Here is a 13,605-nt window from a genome sequence, read left to right on the forward strand (position 1 = left end):
TTTTCTTCCTGGGGTGCTCGCCCTCGACATCACCAGGGTCATCGCGGCTGATCTTATAGCGCAATGCACCGCATACCGGGCAAGCGTTCAAATTCTCGTACTCACCACGGTAGAGGATGCAATCATTAGGGCATGCATGTATCTTCTGTACCTCTAACCCTAAAGGGCAGACAACCTTCTTTGCTTCGTACGTACTCTCGGACAATTCGTTGTCCTTTGGAAGCATATTCTTTATCATTATCAGCAACTTTCCAAATCCCTTGTCAGATACATCATCCTCTGTCTTCCATTGCAGCAATTCCAGTGTGGTGCCCAGCTTTTTCTTGTCACCTACGCAATTCGGGTACAACAATTTTTTGTGATCCTCTAACATGCGCTGCAACTTCTTCTTCTCTAAATTACTTGCGTTGTTTCTCTTTGCATCGGCAATGGCCCGACCTAGATCATCAACGGGCTCATCCGATGCCTCTTCTTCAGCTTCTTCCCGCATTGCCGGCTCAGCTTCTTCCCTCATTGTTGTATCATCGTATTCAGGGAACCCATGGTCAGGATAGTTGTCGTCATCCTCCTCTTATTCATTGTCTTCCATCATAATCCCTTTTTCTCCGTGCTTGGTCCAAACATTATAGTGGGGCATGAAACCGGACTCAAATAGGTGGACGTGAATGGTTCTTGACGTAGAGTAATTGTGACCATTCTTACAGCCAAGACATGGACAAGGCATAAAACCATCCGCCCGCTTGTTTGCCTCAGCCGCAAGTAGAAAAGTATGCACGCCATTAATAAACTCAGGAGAGCATCGGTCATCGTACATCCATTGTTGGCTCATCTTCAATACACAACACCAAAAACACAAAATTAATACAATACATAAAGTTCATACATAAAGTTCATACAACACTTAAATGCAACAAACAAATAACTCTCTAGCTAAAGAATTTAAATGCAACAACAAAAGCGATCAAAATCGCAACTAAGGTAACAATTGATCCAACAACATAATGATACCAAGCCTCACTATGAATGACATATTTTCTAATCTTTCTAATCTTCCAGCGCATTTTCTCCATCTTAATTTTGTGATCAACGACGACATCGGCAACATGCAACTCAAATTCCATCTTCTCCCTCTCAATTCTTTTCAATTTTTTCTTCAAATCCTTGTTTTCTTTTTCAACTAAATTTAACCTCTCGACAATAGGGTCGGTTGGAATTTCCGGTTCAACTACCTCCTACATACAAATATCTATGTCAACTTGATAGGCATAATTTGTCATAAACACGAAATGCAACAAATAGTTTTAAAAGAGAATGTACCACATCTGAATCATAACTCGGACGAGGGCCGACGGGGACGCATATCAAAACCATGGCACTATGTATAACAAACAACGTATAGATAAGATAATTATACGAGTAACTATATATCCAAATCACACAAACATCAATTTTTTATATAAAACATTTATGAACAAGAGGCTCACCATAAGGTGGTGCCGGCGACGGGACATTGCGGGCGATCGACGGTGGTTACGACGGAGATTTAGAAGGCACTAAGTAAACCACACCTACATATGCAAACTAAGTGTTATTTTTGACCTCAAATTGCATATAAATCAAATACTAGCACACATATATATAATTCCATCCAAATTACTAAACTCAAAAATCAATCACTATATAAAGCATTGCACGAGCTAATCTAGCAATGAGAGATGAAAGGACAAAGTTGCTAACCTTTGTGATCATTTGAATGGATGGGTTCTTCAAATCTTGACAAATTTTGGGCAAAATGTGTGATGAGTTTGAAAGGAAGAGGGAAAGAACAGAGAGGAGAAGAGAAAGGGGAAGAACAGAGCAAGCTCGGGTGGACGAAGGGTGTATGTAGGACAACCTTTAGTACCGGTTCGTGCTTTAGTACCGGTTGATACGACCCGGTACTAAAGGTGCTGGAGGGGCCCTGGACTGACAACGTCCTGCCACCACTCACTTTAGTACCGATTCGTAACCGGTACTAATGATGTCCGCCCGTCTAGCCGTTGAAACCGGCACTAATGAACACACTTGTGTCGGCTTCAATTCAAACCTGCACTAATGTACTTCACATTTGACCCTTTTTCTACTAGTGCATCCATGTCATCTCCATGGATACCGTCGCCGCCATCCACACCATCGCCACCAACTTGAGGAGCGGAGACGCGCCTCCTCGCCGCGTCCTTTGCCGAGCAGAAGAAGCTCGGCCTCATCTCTACGCTACAACTTAGCTAACATATCCACTACGCGCAGTACGGGGGAGCGCTCTGTTGGAATGCTTCGAGTGGGGTGAGTGAAGCTCAGTGGTGGTAATAAGAGAGGAGAGAGGTTGTGATGGAGACGAGGCGTGTGGGCAGAGAGGAGTTACGGAGCGGAGGAACGAGCTGCTCCCTCTCTCTGACATCCACAGGCTAGAGCTCTCCCACGATGCACAGTGCGTCATTCAAAACCCACCGACTCCAGGTCCATGTTTATTGCAGGCAGTGGTTTGGCTTCGTCTACGTCGATGCGCGCAGACAGGACGAGCAGTCGCGCACAAACGAACAGTAAACGAACCCTCCATCCACTGTTCTCAACCAGGAGTTTCAAATATATCCAAGCTACCAGATTTTGTGGCCCGGACACAACCAATCTTTATGCGACACGTGTACAGACAGGTCAAAAAAGCAATGGAAAAAACAAATACCATTTTGACCATTAGTTAATCATTTTTTAAACCAGATTTTTCTTTGCAAATTAAATTTTTATGGCTGTTTTGCACATGCCACCGTCCGGGGAAGAAATTCATTTTTTTACCATAATCGGACATATAACAAAACAAATTTTCTTAGGTTTTTTATAGGATGAATAGCCTAACCCCAGTCCGCGACCCATAAACAAAATACAAATGCTACGTCGCAATTAAAAAATTATATATAATCCTGGGGCGTTTTTGCGGTGATATGCAATGCAATATATTAGTATAGTTAATACCTAAGCAAAAGAGTCCTTTATACTACTCCGATAAGCAAAAAAATTCGTCACGTCCGGTAAACCTCCCAAGTAAATGTGTTTAGGATTACAATGTCGAAACCCTATACATTAGCCACCATGTCCCTCCGTTACCGCCCACTACACCATAGCATACACTGCCTCAGCGCTAACCAACTATACCCTAGCGCGAGCGTCAGGCCCGCTCGGAGGCCAAGCTGATGTGTAGGGGGGGATGATTCTACGTTCCGTGTCCTCTCGCCCCCGTCTAGCTTCCTCGACCGCGATACCGGGCATCATCAGGCCACACCCTTCCACGCCGCCCTTACTCTTCTGTTGAGACTAAGTTGTCGGAAGACACAGAGGAGGGTGAACTTGTCAACGCGACTTATTTTTATAAAATCCTTTTTCTCGGTCACAGACCTATTACCTGTGCGGTTGGTTAGTAGTATACATAGTTATATATATAAGATGCATTTTATTATTTTAACCAGTGGGTTCCGAATCAATTTTCTTTATATTATTCAAAATAGCATCTGAAAGCCAAACATATACATTACATTTTTAGTCACGAGAAGTAACTACCACATTACTTGTACTGATAAACTAGCTTATCGCCCAACGCATTTTCATCCATTCTCATTTAATCTTTTTTCCTTTAATCCGCCTCGATGCCTGGCTGTCAACTTCCTCCTCCTCAGCACACCTCATACGACGCTTCCCTAGCACGCCTCCGGCGTCAGAGAGCGCGCCGCTCGAGGCAAGGTCTCCGTCAGTCTGCAGCCCGTCGTCAAGGACTCCAGCCATTGGGTCAAAATCTCCCCACCCCTCGAGCGAATCTCTAGCTGCGCGGCGATAGGTGTACCCGGCAGCAATCGTCTCGTCAGCAGGCTAAGTACATTTAGTTTGCAAAAAATATTAGTTAAGGAGGGAACGCAAATACATAAATCCAATTTGAATGGTACGCCATTTTTTGAGTTCTTGAAAACGCACCTTGTATGCTCAACCTTCATCACCTGAGAGCAGCGACTTTGCTTCCACACCGCTCAATGCCTGAACACAACACTGCAGCAAGAACAAGTCAGATGAGCTAAATTTTGTGATGGAAATGTTGAAACATCAACTGCTGCAGAGAGCAAACTAGAACAAGGAATGTATCTGACCTGGTTCCGGCCAATAACAGATTCCAGTGAAGTATATGAGCAAACATCAACATCATTTGAGTCTGTGCATTTCATCTTGAAATATCTCACGGGCTTTTCAAAGATAGACATGGGTGAGTATGAAAATATGGAAATGAAGAAGCAGTAGAGCATCGAATATGTAATTTTAAAAAGGAAAACGACCTCACCTCTGTTGTCCTTGCAGCCGTGCCAACAGCCCCACCCATCGAATATGTTCGAAAAGAGGAAGCGCAGCTGTTGTCTTTCTCAGTTTCTGCTGTGTTGAGAATACAAAATTCACTCACTTTAGCTTACTTATAAAGCTTTCCAATACAGCCCTCATGCAGATCTGGACCTCTAGTTTTCGAATTTTTTTGAACAACGGAATATCGGCCAAAGCAATGCACAGACACGATCCCGCAAAAATTAATTCCACGTACGGTAGGTGCATGCAACATTTACATCACCGAGCTAGCCCTCCCATCGATCAAGCCAGACTTTTTTTTTGCTAAACAAGCTAACAATCGTACGCACAGCCCGTCCTGATCTGTCGCTTCCACAGCGGGGCCCGTTTTGTGCCCCGTCTAGCCATCCCGTGGCAATTGAGTGCCTGTGCTACACGCCCTGGCGTTCTTTGCAGCATAAAACTGGCCCAGTACAACCACCAGCGCGCGCATTAACGTACTAGCGAGAGCTAGGACCGATGACGATTTCCGCAACAGTAGATCGTGTCACCTTTTTGCCTAGATTCGGACGCCAGCGTCCTAGGCATGTTGCCCGCTCAGGACGCCAAGCACTCTCCTCGGCCCGGCTCGTCATATTGGGGAGTAACTTAGGGCCTGTTTGGTTCCAATAAGTCATCTGACTTATAAGTCACCTGAGCACATCTTTCCACCTTATTTTTTTATGTAAAGGTGGTGGGACCCATGCAAAAGGGGATGACTTCTAAGTTTTAAGTTGGGGTAGAGCAACTTATGACATATAAGTTGGGGTGATTTATAAGTTGGGTCTGTTTGGCAAAATAAGTCACTTTTTACACTTTTTGACTTATAATTTGGTGACTTATTTGGAACCAATCAGGGCCTTAAACTAAACTAGTAACATACATATGTTACTAGTCCATGTTACTATCTTCACAGTGGGAAGTGTCATAAGTACATGTCTTTATTTATTACTTTGTAGACTCATTTTGTATTGGAATCCGCTATGTGATGGTAACATATTATGTTACTCTATTTCTCTCTCTCCTCTTTAATTACATGACACATCATCTTAATTGAAGTATGTTACTACTTATATTACTCCCACTATGACTAGCCTCACGTGCACGTACCCCCGCCCGTTTTCGAGGATTAGGAAATAAAACTCTTTCCTACTGGCAAGATTTAGCATGATATTATGTTGCAAAGGTACTTTTAATGACAACAATACATGCAAAGCTACAAAATCCAGAAAAAAATTTAATACTTGTACAAACACACCAATATTTTTTTAAATAAACTTATATTAGGTATCTAAATAAAAACAAACTATATTGATTTTTGTTTTTAACTTTATTTTTAGTTGTTATTTTCGGTAACCAAGATTGAGAAGCATATCATTTTTTCTCATTGGAAAAAGTTTGTTAAAACTCTAACCATCGTTAGGTCCCATTTTCTTTTGTTGCACCTCCAATTCAAGAACTAGTATCAATTGTTTAAAAGTCTACATATAAAAAAACATCAATTAGTTAAATTAAAACACATAGCAAGTTTTGCGTATGGAAAATACATTAAGGATACTCCTAACAACTTATTTAAACAATCCGGTGTGCCTTGCCACAATTGTTCCTTCTATGTCCTAGCACACCACAGTTCGAGCATTTTGGTTCCTTCCTCGGAGCCTTTGGCATGTCGCCGCGCTAAGGACAAGTTGTGCTTTTGTGCCCCTCTCCGCGACATATCTTGCAAAAGCGTGTGCGTTTCACTGCCTATTCATACGGAGCTCTGTCTCTACTATTTGTTGGACGGCCAGCTGGTCGTTTCCTTTCTGCTGCCTTGCTAATTGTAGAAACATCATCATAGTTACCCCACTGAGCTACGACACTGTCATTGTCATCTGCAATGGCTTTCGCTGCAGCTTCTTTATCTGCTACTCCCATCCCATCTCTTATCACACACAGTGGTTTAATTTTCTCGCTTACTTGTTGCAACAATATGATTACCGTACGACTCGACATCTGCATCCCCTTGCTTGACAAATGCCAAAGCTGCATGGTACAACTTAGAGTGCCTGTATGTGTCAGCCTTGGGACGTCCATTGTCATTCTGGTACCTAACAAGATCATCTAGTAAAATATCTCTTGCGTCCCTTGTCCACCTCTTTAATATGTGTTTTTTAGGTATCTCTGATAGATGCATGTCCAGCATGACCTGTTTGTTAGAATGATAATTTCCCGGGAAAAATTAGTTCACCACTGTCTAAAAAAAATTGACATAATTAGAAAGCATATCTCCTCTATCAAAAGCTTTATTTTTTTCGTACCTTTATCGCGTGAGCACACAGCATGCCACCATGTTCAAAGAAGCCACACTCGCAAACAAACTCTGTCCTGTCCATATCAACAACAACATAGAACACTGATTTGCACCAACTGCTCCTTCTTTCGGCGTCTACATGAGTAACCATGTGTTTCCTTCCAGGTTCCACCTCTTCAGTTACATACAACCCAGCCTTATACAACGATTCACCAAACTGCTCAAACATACTCCTTGTGTATATTTTGCTTGCATGACGTTCCAACGGCCAATTACCCTTCAGCACCACACCAGCCTTCATGATGTAATGATGAAAGGTTATAATAAAGCATTTTGTTGGTTTTTTCATATTCGTTGTTTATAAAATAAAAAACAAACTTACAATTGCAGTTATCTTCTCTTGATAGCTTTCCTCCGAATCCCTATCAAATAATATCTTCTCAAATTGCTTAACGAAAAGATGCATTGGGCATCCAGGAGGGACGTACCCCTTCAACAAATGGTTTGCACTTTCACTTTGTTGTGTGCTTGTTATCTTGGCACAAAATACTCCCATGAAGTATGGCTTCGCCCACTTATGCCTAACCCCATATATTTGTGTTAGGAAAGGGTGTTTTTGCAAACCATATTTGGCTAACATTACATCCCACTCGTTCTCAAACTCTTCTTTAGTTAGGACATGGTGGACCAACATTTGGAAGTCTTTTTTGAACTCCGACTTCTTACCACAAAGAACTCCCTAGCTTTCTTTTGCTTTCTTCACCACATGCCACTTGCACCAACGATGGGTGGTGTTTGGCAATTCATCGATTATAGCCAACTCCATAGCCCGTGCCTGATCTGCAACATACATTTTACAAGTGTTATTGCCCTTTGGTAAGCACTTTGTGTAGGAGAAAAAAATAATGATTTTGTTGTTGTGTTTAATAGTACAAACCTGTCAACATTGTAATCGGGTGTTTCCCACCAACCATTCTCACGAACTCCTTGAATACCTGTTTAAAACTTTCAACTGTTTCATCCCTCATTAGAACACCACCAAAGATAATACTTTGAAAATGGTCGTTCACACCAACAAACAAACCGAATGGCATGTCATAGAGATTAGTTCGGTAAGTGGTGTCAAATGTAATTGCATCACCAAAAAATCTGTACTGGTCTACCCCCCTCCCTGTCACCCGCATCAATGTCTTCACCCTCGATTCATCATCAGCCTGTACGTTGTACGTGAAATCTGGATCTGCGGCTTTAAGGTCTTGTAGCAAAGTAACCGTTTTCGTCGTGTCATGGTCAGATTGGTCTTTTGCTCATTTTCCCACACAGGGTACACAACGACCTTTTGGTGAACGGTACATTTTCCAAAGTACCAAAGAAACTGCCAACAATACTGTATACCTTGCTAAGGCTTACATTATTCTCACGGAGTTGCTTCACCAAGTCTTTTGTGTGTATATCAATGTACCTATGCGACTTTCAATGTAGTTTCTGCCCACAATTAGTCGACAACGGGTGGTTATGCTCAATCACTAGTAGAAAACGGAGCTTTAAAACCGGTTCGTATGGGCCTTTAGTGCCGGTTCCATAACCGGCACTAAAGGGTGGGCACTAAAGGCCCCCCCTTTAGTACCGGTTCGGCACGAACCGACGCTAAAGTGCCACCATGTGGCGTGAGCTCGCGCCCTGGTATGGGGGACCTTTAGTACCGGTTGGTGTTACCAACCGGTACTAAATGTTTTCTTTTGAAAAAAAATTTGAATTTTTTTGAATTTTTTGAAAAAAAATTGATTTTTTTTCAATTTTTAATTTTTCTGAATTATTAGATGATTTAGTCTCTAATCACCTCTCTTAACTGCTCACGTGTGGATCACTCATTCCAAATCGCCTAACTTCCCGGCCGGTCACCCATCCTCTCACTCCCCCAGCCTAAGCACGCTTAACTTCGGAGTTCTATTCCCCCTACATTCCAAGTCTACACTTGTTGTTTTCCTAACAAATGTAAGCTGTCAATCCTATTAACACTCAGCAGTTTAGCTTGAGCATTAGGTCACACGTTTCACCGTTTGAGTTTGAAACTATTATTCTAAAAAATAGTAATTATTTAGTAACACTAATATTTCTTGAATAAGTATGACCATAGTTTGACCATAGTTTTGACCAGATTTGACCAAAATTCAAAAAATTAAAATAATTATTTATTAACACTAATATTCTTGAATAATTATGTAGTAACATTAATACTTCTTGAATAAGTAGTTTGACCAGATTTAACCATTTTTTTTAAAACTGAAATTTGACCATATCTTTTTTTCCTTTTGGAATTTGAGGATTCTAAAAAATTGCAAACAGGCCGTAGGCAGTCTCCATCGAATGCGGATTTTCGTGCTGAATTTTTTGATATATTATACGTTTTTTCCGACATCGTATGCAAAAGTTATAGCCGTTTTACATTTTCCCTACACTTTTTGCAAAACATGTCTAAATTTAAGTTTTCAAATTTTCCTAACTAGTAGATGTAGTAATATAACTACCTTTCGAAGGATTTTATTTTTTGAAGTTTTTATTATTTTCTTTTGATTTTTTCAAAACTAAAATGGCGATACACCGGGGGGGTAGAGTTTGAAAATTTCCCTATAGTGCCAGTTTGTGTCTCCAACCGGGACTATAGGTTAAGACTCTTTAGTGCCGGTTGGTGACACAAACCGGTACTATAGGTTAGACCTTTAGTACCGGTTTGTGTCACAAACCGTCACTAAAGGGGCTCGTGGGGCCCTGGCCTGATGCCAGCCTGCCACCACCCCTTTAGTACTGGTTCGTGGCACGAACCGGTACTAAAGGTTCATTACGAACCGGCACTAATGCATAGCCATTCGAACCGGCACTAATGGTCACATTACACTGGTAGAAAAAGGGCCTGTTGTCCCGGTTCGTAAGGGCCTTTAGTCCCGGTTCCTGAACCGGGACTAAAGTGTCGGTACTAATGCCCTGCCCCTTTAGTCCCGGTTCAATCCAGAACCGGGACTGATGGGCCTCCACGTGGCCTGTGCGCGGAGCCCAGGCAGAAGACCCTTTGGTCCCGGTTGGTGGCACCAACCGGGACCAATAGGCATCCACGCGTCAGCATTTCTGTGGCTGGGGTTTTTGTTTTTTGTTTTTTGAAAGGGGGGGGGGGGGGTTTGGGGGTTTTGGGGGGTTAATTTAGGTGTTTCATATATTGTGTTAGCTAGCTATAATTAATAGAGAGAAGTGTCCTCTCTTATGTCCGTTCTTGGTCGACGCTACGTACTATACATACGTATAGAGAGGACTAGACACGCTAGTTAGCTAGTAAAAAAATGAAGGAAACAGAAGATCGTCATGAACATATATGCATACAGAGAGAAGTGATATCGACCACCTCTCCTTCTCCGAGAGATTGGTCGAACAACAAGTTCTCGTATATCTATCTGACACTACCGGCTACATATATACAATAATTATCTCTTACAAATATAATCATACGACTCATGGTCCACATAGTATTCTCCGTCTTCAGCGATTACGTGGTCAAGAAAGAATGCCGCCAATTCCTCTTGAATTGCTCGCATGCGAGCTGGTGCTAGGAGTTTATCCCGCTTCCGAAACATCTAATTTGAAGAAGGGGTCAATACATATATATATATATATATATATATATATATATATATATATATATATATGTATGTATATATATATATATATATGTATATATATATATATATATATGAATGAGTGAAACTCAATACAAATGATGGTAATAAAATAAAATTGTGAATGTTGTTATTTACGTACTTCATATTGTTCGTCAGAGTACCCGCCCCGCTCACAGGTCGTGTGGCGGATGGACTCGCAGACGTAGTATCCACAGAAATCATTCCCTTGTTCCTGCCACAACCACTTTACAAGAAATAGAGGTCAATCAAACTGATAAGCAAGAATGCTAAATGGTATTGATGAAACTAGCGCTTGAATCACTAGGAGATGCGCGGAACATGCTACTATAGTACTTACTTTCGGGTGTCTAAATTCCAGCTCCTTCGGCAGTCCCGGAACTTTTCTGGTGAATTTTCTCCAAACCCTGCCGGACAAAGAAAACAATTACTTGATATCAGGAAATGAACAAAGTTGCTGATATGGTGGATAATGATCGATTTAACTTACTTCTTGAGGATTTCAGTCATGTCCGCATACTCCTGGGGATCTTTTCGTTTAGAGTCCAAGACGGTTACTACTCCCTGCTCAAGCCTAATCTCTAGGAGAATATAGTGGAAACTGCACACGCATGCATAACTCATCAATTACATTACTATAACCTGGACTAATATATAAGGGAAACCGAATATGCACAAGACAGTAACACTCACTTGAAGTTGTAAGGAAAGAGTATTATATCTTTGTTTTCATTTTTTTGAATGATCGTAGCAAGTTGGCCTCGGTATCTCCGGGACGATGTTGAACCTCAGTTGCATCTATGAGATATGTGTTAACGAACCCAATATCACCGATTTGTCTTTTCTTCAATTCGGCGATCTTCATTCTGCATAATATAGTGAGGATAATTATAAATACATGCAATGAAAGAGATGAGCTATATAGAGAGACTTAATGACAGAAGTAGTAGTACTTACAGACAGTAGCAGGTGATCGTTGTTTTATCGAGGGCCAATTGATTGAAAAACTGATAGAACTCCTCAAATGGAATAGGCAACAGTTCAATTCCAACGAGGTCATGCTCCGGTTTAACTCTCGCATACAAAGTACTCCTCCCCCCAGACTCTCTGCAGATTTTCAAGTACCAATCATGTAATCTTCGCATCATCGTTGTTAAAGATTTTTCATCTTTGACGAGAGGCTTCCCGTACTCGTATCTGTGTATCTGCACCTCCATGAGATCATAATGTACACCGTCGGGCAGGTAATCGTCAACATTGCCATAACCGGGCACCATCCTCGGATCGACGATGTCACTAGGCACCTTGAGGGGGGGGGCACGATTGCTTCTCTTGTTCACCGAGATGGGAAATTTGTTTCCCAGCTGCTCGTCGTTCTTTCAGCCTTTGATCACTGACTGTACTTCCCGACCGCTCCGCTTCGACCCATGTCTTTGCAATAATGCGCTCATAGTTGCCTTTCGGCGGAGACTTGGGTGGTTTTGCCAGGGCAGCCAGAGTGCGCTTCACTTTCACCGGATCTACCTTCTCCTCCGGAGGTGGATGTCTCTTTGCTCTCAACCCTTGAAACCAGTCATCCACTTCGGTTCGCGCGATCTCGACGTTCTCCTCTGGGGTCCTCTCATATGGTAACTTCTTTGGAGTCTTCAAAGAAGGACCGAATCTGTATGTCCTCCCGCCTCTGGTTGTACTGCTAGACGCCGACCGAGCAGACAGAGCGGTTGTCTTCTTTACTTGCTTACGAGGCGGAGGAGAAGGACTACGATGCGCCGGAGCAGCTGGAGCGGCAGCAGGTCTCTTCTGCCCTTGCCGACGAGGCGGAGAAGGAGGAGGCTGGCTGCTCGGGCGCGTCGGCGCAGGCGGAGAAGGATGCGGAGTGCCGCCACGCACCAGAGAAGGAGCCGGCCGAGGGCCCTGATCGTCACTCGCCGGAGGAGGAGGAGGAGGCGGAGGCGTCCAGTTCAGAAGGTTGATGAGCTCCTTCGGCCATAGGCATGGAGTCTTCAGAGCAGACCCCAGCCGAGTCTCCCCTTCACCAGCAGGATGGTCAAGCTGGAGGTCCTCAAATCCCTCCGTTATTTCATCCACCATCACCCTAGCATATCCTTCTGGAATCGGCCGGCAGTGAAAAGTTGCGCCGGGTTCAGTAGGATAAACAAAGCCAACAACCGCCTTGACCTTCAAATTCATCCATTGCGTCATAAGGTGGCAATTTTGAGACTCCGTGATAGCATCCACGGGATAGCTGGCAGGAGCCATCAAGGCATGCTCCGGCTGAAGCAGCTCGGTGGAAGCCACGCTACTTTTGCGCTGAGATGGCGGGGTAGCTTCGCGGGAGGCTTCGGCAGTACGTTTGCTGCGATTTGCTTCTCGTTCCTCTATCGCGTCTACCCTTGCTTGCAGCGCCTGCATTTGGGTCTGCTGCACTTTTTTCCTCCTCTCATGGGATTTGTAACCGCCTGCGTCCGGAAACCCAACCTTCCACGGAATGGAGCCTGGCGTGCCTCGTGTCCGTCCAGGGTGCTCAGGATTCCCGAGGGCCATTGTGAGCTCGTCGTTCTCTCTGTCTGGAAAGAACTTCCCTTGCTGCGCTGCTTCGATATACTGCTTAAGCTTCCTGACTGGTATGTCCATTTGATCGTTCGTCCAAATGCACTTCCCTGTTACAGGGTCCAAGGTTCCGCCAGCCCCGAAGAACCAAGTCCGGCAACGGTCTGGCCAGCTAATTGTCTCTGGTTCGATCCCTTTATCAACCAGATCATTCTCAGTCTTGGCCCACTTAGGCCGGGCTACGAGGTAGCCACCTGACCCCGTGCGATGGTGAAGCATCTTCTTCGCAGCATTTTGCTTGTTTGTCGCCGACATCTTCTTACTCTTTTCCGATGTCTTGTGGGCCACAAATGCGGGCCAGTGATCTCTGATCTTCTCATATCTGCCCTTGAATTCTGGTGTCTCATTATTTTCGACAAACTTATTCAGCTCTTTCTTCCACCTCCTGAATAGTTCTGCCATCCTCTTAAGAGCAAAAGACTTGATTAATTGCTCTTTAACTGGGTTCTCTGGATTATCCTCTGGCGGTAGGGTGAAATTTGACTTCAGCTCAGTCCAAAGATCATTTTTCTGCATATCATTGACATAAGACACCTCAGGGTCTTCTGTAGCCGGCTTAAACCATTGCTGGATGCTTATCGGGATCTTGTCCCTAACCAGAACCCCACACTGAGCAACAAATGCGCT

Source organism: Triticum aestivum, chromosome 7A (assembly GCF_018294505.1).
Source record: "Triticum aestivum cultivar Chinese Spring chromosome 7A, IWGSC CS RefSeq v2.1, whole genome shotgun sequence".
In the NCBI taxonomy this organism is placed as follows: Eukaryota; Viridiplantae; Streptophyta; class Magnoliopsida; order Poales; family Poaceae; genus Triticum; species Triticum aestivum.